Consider the following 7,085-nt stretch of genomic DNA (forward strand, 5'->3'; position numbering starts at 1 on the left):
CGCTCGCTTCCCCCCGCCGGGCTCCCGCACACACCCGGAGCGGCGCTGGCCCCGCTCGCAGCTATCACGGAAACCGAGCCCGGCTACGCCACGGCCGGGGGCGGGGAGGGGAGGGCGGACGGCGCGGCGGCGGGGCGGGATCGCCGGGAACGGGAGCCGGGCGGGCCCAAGCCGCGCCGAACGCCTTCGCACAGCGGCGTTGGCGGGCGCGTTCGGCTCCTCACTCCCCCACTCTCCCGTGCACCGTGTTCTGGAAACCCGAAAACGAGCGAGGTTGTGACTTAAACATGAAAGAAATCGTCAAAAATAAATGGGGAGCGGGGCCATGTTATTGCCTTTGTCCGAGGCATTCCTGTGAGGGCGGCAGGTGCGCTTGCGGGGCCCGGTCGCCTCAGAGACAGTGTCAGGGGAGGCTCGGGCCGACGGTGTCCTTGAAATTATCTGGAGCATTGAAGAATAATAATTAAAAAAAAAAATCAGTGATTTATTTAGAGGCAGAAATCTAAAAATGTCACACAGGCGTCTTGAGGCCGGGCTGTGAGGCGGGTGGGGGCCCGTCAAGTGCAGGGCCCTGCCCAGCCGCCCAACGCTCTGTGTGTGTCCCCAACACATGGGGGCCTGCACAGCTCCTGTGATGTTTTTTATTTATTTTGCTGCCCTGTTTTTAACTCGTGTTTAATTTTCTTGAGTAATGCCACCAAAGCCCTGGGAAGGACAGGAAACCAGCATAGGAGGCGGTGCTGCCTAACAACATATGCTCCCATATACGTGTCCAATATATAGTGCTCCTACGTTTCATTAAGGTAATATGTCTGTTGCCTTGGGTTTAATGGTAATCAAGCATGATTTATTTACAAACCGGTGGATAATGTTTTATCAACATTCCTAAATCATGGCAGGGGAAAAAAAAAAAAAAGAAGTAGAACTAGACTGGGTACCTTTGTAAAAGAAAAATGTAAAGGATATTCGGGAGCAGACTCTTGAGCACTTGCAGGTAAAATACATTTGTAAAACGTATTAATACAAGAAACAGGTTTCTGCTTGATAGAGGTTCTTGCATGGGGAATAAATGGCCAAGTTAAGAGAAAATGTAAGTGTGCCTATATCTGAATTTGACAGATAGAACTACCAAAAATGTCTCTACAGAGCTATCTTGCTAGAACTTCCTAGATTTAGCCTTTATTTTAAAATTATTTAATCTTCCTAGCTTTATGTTCATTATGCTATGTAACAATTTGTTCTGCTTTATAAAAAATTTAGTTCTTGGCTTAATCCACATAATCCCTTTGTGTTTTCTTAGGAGTTGTTCTTCACCATTAAAACTTTGTACGTAACATATGGTGTTATGAAGATGGCTATTACATTGCACAGCAAGATCCCATCTTGCAAACAGATGACACAAACAGGGAACTTGTGCAGACTGTCACTGCTTCTGTGCCATTCCATCCACATCAGCAGGATCGCCATCTAAGTGCAACTTTTGCCTAGATGTCTGCAACGTTACTTATGTTCTGTGACTTACATTTTCATGGGCTTGCCACCAACAAAATCATAGGTCTCACAGATCATATGGAAGAGGGTGAAGCTGTAAGCCCAATTAAATTTAACCATAGGATTTCTATTAACTTGAGTGAGGACAGTGTTTTACTACAAATGAAGAGGAGGACTGCTGCAGCACCCTAATTGATGCAGAAACCTCATCCTAACTGCAGCAGTTGTACGCTTTATATGCACTTCTGTATCCCAGCACTTTTCTTGACAAAATTAAACGGTCAGCAGAACTAACACAAGTGTTCATAACCCTAGGAAGCCACTTCAAGATAGTAACAGATTAATTTGAGGTTATGATGTTACGTTCCCAGGGGCTTTTACACAATGACATTTATTGTTTCAACATAAGTCACAAAAGTAAAACTGGGGGTTAAGCTGGTTATATCAAGAGCTTTCAGCTGATGCAATGGAACAGCATTTCATCAGCCACTGATGAACTTAAATATGAGATGAAAATCTACAGATAAATAATGATGAAACATAAAATAAGCCACCTAAACTTAATCTCCGCAAATCAAACAACAAATCTCTACCGAGTGAAATGTATTTTATTCCCCATAGTTGAATGTGTTAAGCTTATTTGTGCAAAGTTAGGTTGACTTCTTTAAAACCTAGTCACTTTTCATCTCCCAAGTAATGTGGGAGACTTGCCTGACTGGACAAAAAACAGTGAAAAAATCCCACTGAAACAACTAGAACAATTGTCGTCTTGTATTAGCACACCAGCGTTTTAGTGTGGAATGCAGCTTAATTTGTCCAAATTGGTGCTGACCACAGAATATATATTATGACATTTGCTTAAGATAGTTGCTGTATTTTTAAAAAATAATGACTCATTATGGCAAGGCTGTTCATTATGAAATCCTTCTTTTGTTCCCAAGATACATACCAACAGAAAGGTCACACTTGAAAGGGCTGTTATGCATACTTAAACAACAATAACAAGAAGTTCTAAGATCTAAATTGGGCAGTGATTAAATAGACATCAGAGCTACATAAATCTATACAATATACATAATACAGAAAGTCATGCTGGGTGACCTGAGTGGCCATTCGGGTGACAAGAACTCAAGTCTCCCATAAAATTTAACTCTGTGTTATCACCAAAAAGAAAAACATACCGAAGCACTCGGAACCAGTTATGTTAGATCCTCTATCCACAGCTATCACAACTGTGCCAGGGTATCTGGTTACATCATTGTCATCTTGATCCAGTGTTGTGTAAGAGAACTCAACAGTGTTCCAGTCCTTAAGGAAGCCAAAATTTCTTTAAAAAACCCTCTTCAATTTAAACACACTGGTAATTGCAGTAGCTGGTTTTCAATATTCAGCCCTAAGGGTCCAGTTCTCAAATCTGGCAGTTTGTAAATAATTATTGCTACTTTTTTATTGTAACACGGAGTAAATAAGTGAACAGTTTGGAAGCAAAAATGATGCTTGAACCTGATGGGTGCTGACTGCGATTTTTGCTAATAAGCTGTTGGGTTTATTGCTACATCTGCCAGATAGTGGCGATATCCTTCCTGCATACAATGGAGGACACCAACGAAGTGAAGAAGAAAATCTAGGTTGACACAAAAATTAAAAATGGAGTCGAAACCAAAATATCTCAGCAGTACGGAAAGGCACTTGGACTGTATTTGGAACTAAAATCACAGGATTACAAGCAAATCTAACAGCATATGTTTGGCTACTCACGTTCTCTCCTTACATAGGTTCTATTTACATCTAGTGGGTTAAAAGTCCTATAAAACACGTAAGGATGTGATTAAGCACGTCTCACTGAAATCAAGGCAGCTTCTTATACTGAAGGCTGAACATACATATAAGCTTAACCTCACTGGCATGAAGTATGAACTAAGGGTTGCCCAGTAACACCCCGTTCCACCCCCGAGCTCTAAGCAGGCTGAGACTGAGCTCCACAGCAGCACTGCAACAGCTCTGGTGGGTTTGGAGGCTGCCGCAGGGAGCAAGTGCCTCTTCAGGCAGCAGGAATGAAGCTGACTCCAAAATGAGTGTTTTACTGGACTGGGACTCAACTTTTCAGTGTGGTTCTAGAAAAAGACAAGTACAGAAAGCAAAGTATATCTTGGCAAATAAACATTTATATCTGATGTGGGGAGATACAACATGTAGCATCCTGCACAGGCAGCTGAGGGCAGACGCAACAGGGAACATACTGCAACCATAGTGGGAAGGTGAGCTGGGAACTAGTCCACGAATATGAGAATCACGATTCTGATAGCAACATGCGATTAGTACCTGGCAGCAGCCAGTGAGCCCAGCACTCCCACCAAGAGCAGCTGCAAAGAGGCAGCAGAGCCAACCAGCAGAGATCCTGCCTTGCAACTCTCTGTAATGCGGCCAGAAAGGGATTAGCCTTTACTCTTGCTGTAATGCTTACAGTTACTACATCTAAAATTTAGTGCTAAATATGCAATTATTATAACGCAGATGCAGTTTGCAATCTACCTTTCCACAGGTTTAGAAGTATTTAAGGCGATGATAATCCTTTCTGTCAATATCTTAATTAACACTTAACTATGACTAGCTGTAATGTAGTATTTTATCTTGTTCTCTAATCTGGTTATAAAACATTTTTTTAGCATTTTGGAAATAATAAAGTAACAGCTAAACTTTTATTTTTAAAGTCAGTATTAATATCTATATACGGAAATTTAGTTCAAATAACTGCTGTATTTTCGAGAAAGGAAGGGGTACTGTCCGGAGTGATGTCATTTTACCCTTAATCCATACATGCACAGTTCCTGCTCAAGTAAATTAATTCACCACCTCTCAAAAATAAAGTAAATGTGAAAATACAGTCTTCAAATGCAGACATAATGTTTTACAGCTGACAACTTCTGATTAATTATAAAAATCACAGTGTTTATTTACAGACTACAATTCAAATACCTTCATTGTACTATTCTGCCAGGTGCGTTTCAGCTGCCTTGCCTTTCTTCTGTTTTCTCTTTTTTTTTTGTTCAATATTATTTCTAAGCCTTTTTAAAATGAAAGGAAAATGAAATCCTCACTACATCATGGTTTCAGATCCAGTCCATTAGAGAAGGACTTTGAGATGAGAAAAGAATGCATTCCTCCAAAGTATGTTTGATAAATAATAATTAAAAAAAAAATCTAAAACGCATACAGCCATAGCACCCACATCCTCCCAGATTTCATTTGCATGATGTTCAGTTTTAATGCATAAGCTGCCAGCAACTTACAAGGGGGGTTTATATATACACAGATTAATCACTATTGTAATCTTACATAAGATTACAACAGCCATTAATATGTTCTTTTGCAGACAGTGTTATGGGTACTAGCTAAGGTGCACATTTGTCTTGTACCAACAGCAACAAAAGGTGTACAAAAACATCCAAAGAGTTGTGAAAAACATGGCTCTGACAGCTAATGACAATTGCAGAAATTTAACGATTGGAACCGAGACTGGAGAATGCAGTTAGGCTGCTTAGCACTTCTTGAACAACCTGCAGTGCAATAATGTTATTAGAAAAAAAAACCCAAAACCCAACATAAATTAATTCACTCTCTTCCTTCAACTTCTTGTTCACTTTTCCTGAGGAGGTAGAAATGACACCAGAGCCAGATCTACCAGGGACTAACTGGGCTATAGTAACTATTAGCAATTTCTGCTGCAGTTGTATGACAACACAGCTCCTCTGCATTTCCCCACAGACAATTCTCATCTTCCAGGTTAAGAACTATGAGAACTCAGAAAAGGGGTAGAATCCCTTAGGGATTATATAAATCTTCATTATGTGCCTAGAGCACAGATGCTAAGGCACTGTTGATGCATGAGTAAGAACTAATGTATGCCAAAACACACAAAGTTTGTTAGAGGTAGACTGACACTTGTTCGATCTAAAAACACATTGCTAGCCCTCACTATTCAAACTAACAGACTTTCACTAGTTGGATTAGTCCTACTATAATTAGTCCTTCCCAACAAAAAGCTAAAACAAGGGGACTAGCTGGATAGGACAAGATTTACTGCAGTATTCCCCTTTTCTTCTTAAAAAAAGTCCAAATATGCTTCCCCAACAGACATAGCTGGGATGGGAAGGTTACATCGATTCCAACAGACAAAGCCAAGATGACTTTTTTTTTTTTTTTAGCGATACTAAGTTTATGCACAGTTCTTTTTTCCCCTCCTTTAGAAGAGAGTAGTTGTTCCAGCAAAGGTAGCAGGAAATGGCAGAGAAGGAAACACGCTGAAATAGCTGTCACTGTCCCCATGGGAAGGAGAAACTTGCAAGACTGGCTATCCAAATTAAAGTCTCTGGATCTGTAGATAAGGGTCCCAATCATGGTGCAGTATTATTAAGTTAAATTTCACATCACCAGATCTTACTGGAATTTTCAAAGTAAAAACGATGTTATACATCACAGCACTACAAGGAAACAAAATATGAACAATGTTCTTTAGTAAATGTTATCTAAAGATTTTATGAAGGAAAATCTTTGCCTTTGCTTAAAAACTAAGTTCAATTTATATTCATATTTTATATTATTTTAAGTATGTGGATAAATTAAAAACACCTATTGGTAAAAATATGCATCAATGAAGGGGAAATGCTCACCCAAGATTCACCATCACACTACTCATGCAACACATTAACTTTTACTGTGTAAACACTAGGGGGGGGGGAAAAAATCACTTGCTTTGACAACTGCAGAGCAAAATAATTTTCTGAGGGGCATAACTATTCTTCAGGTGAAACTTAATTTTATCGTATTTAATTATACTGTTACCAATTTAAATCCTACCCTAGAACACTGAGTTCACCATGCTGTCTTGCACATATGTGATGGACGTGTCACTTATTAGGCTTTTTCAGTATTTTTGGGGTGGTGTTAATTGCTCTACATTCATATTGTTCCTTCTACTATAACAATGACTATGTGTGGCATGGCTTTGTACACCATTACACCATACCCTCAGCTTTAAAATGGAACACTTGCAGTTATGGAAGAAGCGACCCTACAATTTCTTCTACATTTCTGAGACCTGCAAGAGAAGTTTTCTATCAGCTCCAAACAAACTGCTACAGGGAGAAAAGTTGATGTGGTCAACACTGCAGCTCTGTATTTCAAATGGATCTGATGATCCCAAAATCTTAGGACATGAAAGGCATGTGCCTGCTATGTGGTAGGACCTCAGGACCTGAATAGCAGCTCTGAAGGGACTACAATACAATCAGACATTTGGGACAGAACAGATTCCATTATTACTGAGGTCACTGTACTTGGTCCCCACTCTGTACACACAGCGTCTTTTTATATACACTGAATTCGGTCAAAAAGACCAAAGATTAGGCAGAGAGATAACAAGTATGGTCCGCATTTCTATTTGCAGGGTACTGCCAGGCAAACGCGTATTCTTGAAATAGCAAAATAAAAACTGAGCATATTCCTGAGAAGTGCCAAATACCCACCAACTTCAACTAGAGAGGACTGATAACAGTTTGGTATCTTGCAAGATAAAAAGTCAGTTAGCAAGACTG

This window comes from Vanellus vanellus (genome assembly GCF_965231255.1).
Source record: "Vanellus vanellus genome assembly, chromosome: 11".
Taxonomy (NCBI): domain Eukaryota; kingdom Metazoa; phylum Chordata; class Aves; order Charadriiformes; family Charadriidae; genus Vanellus; species Vanellus vanellus.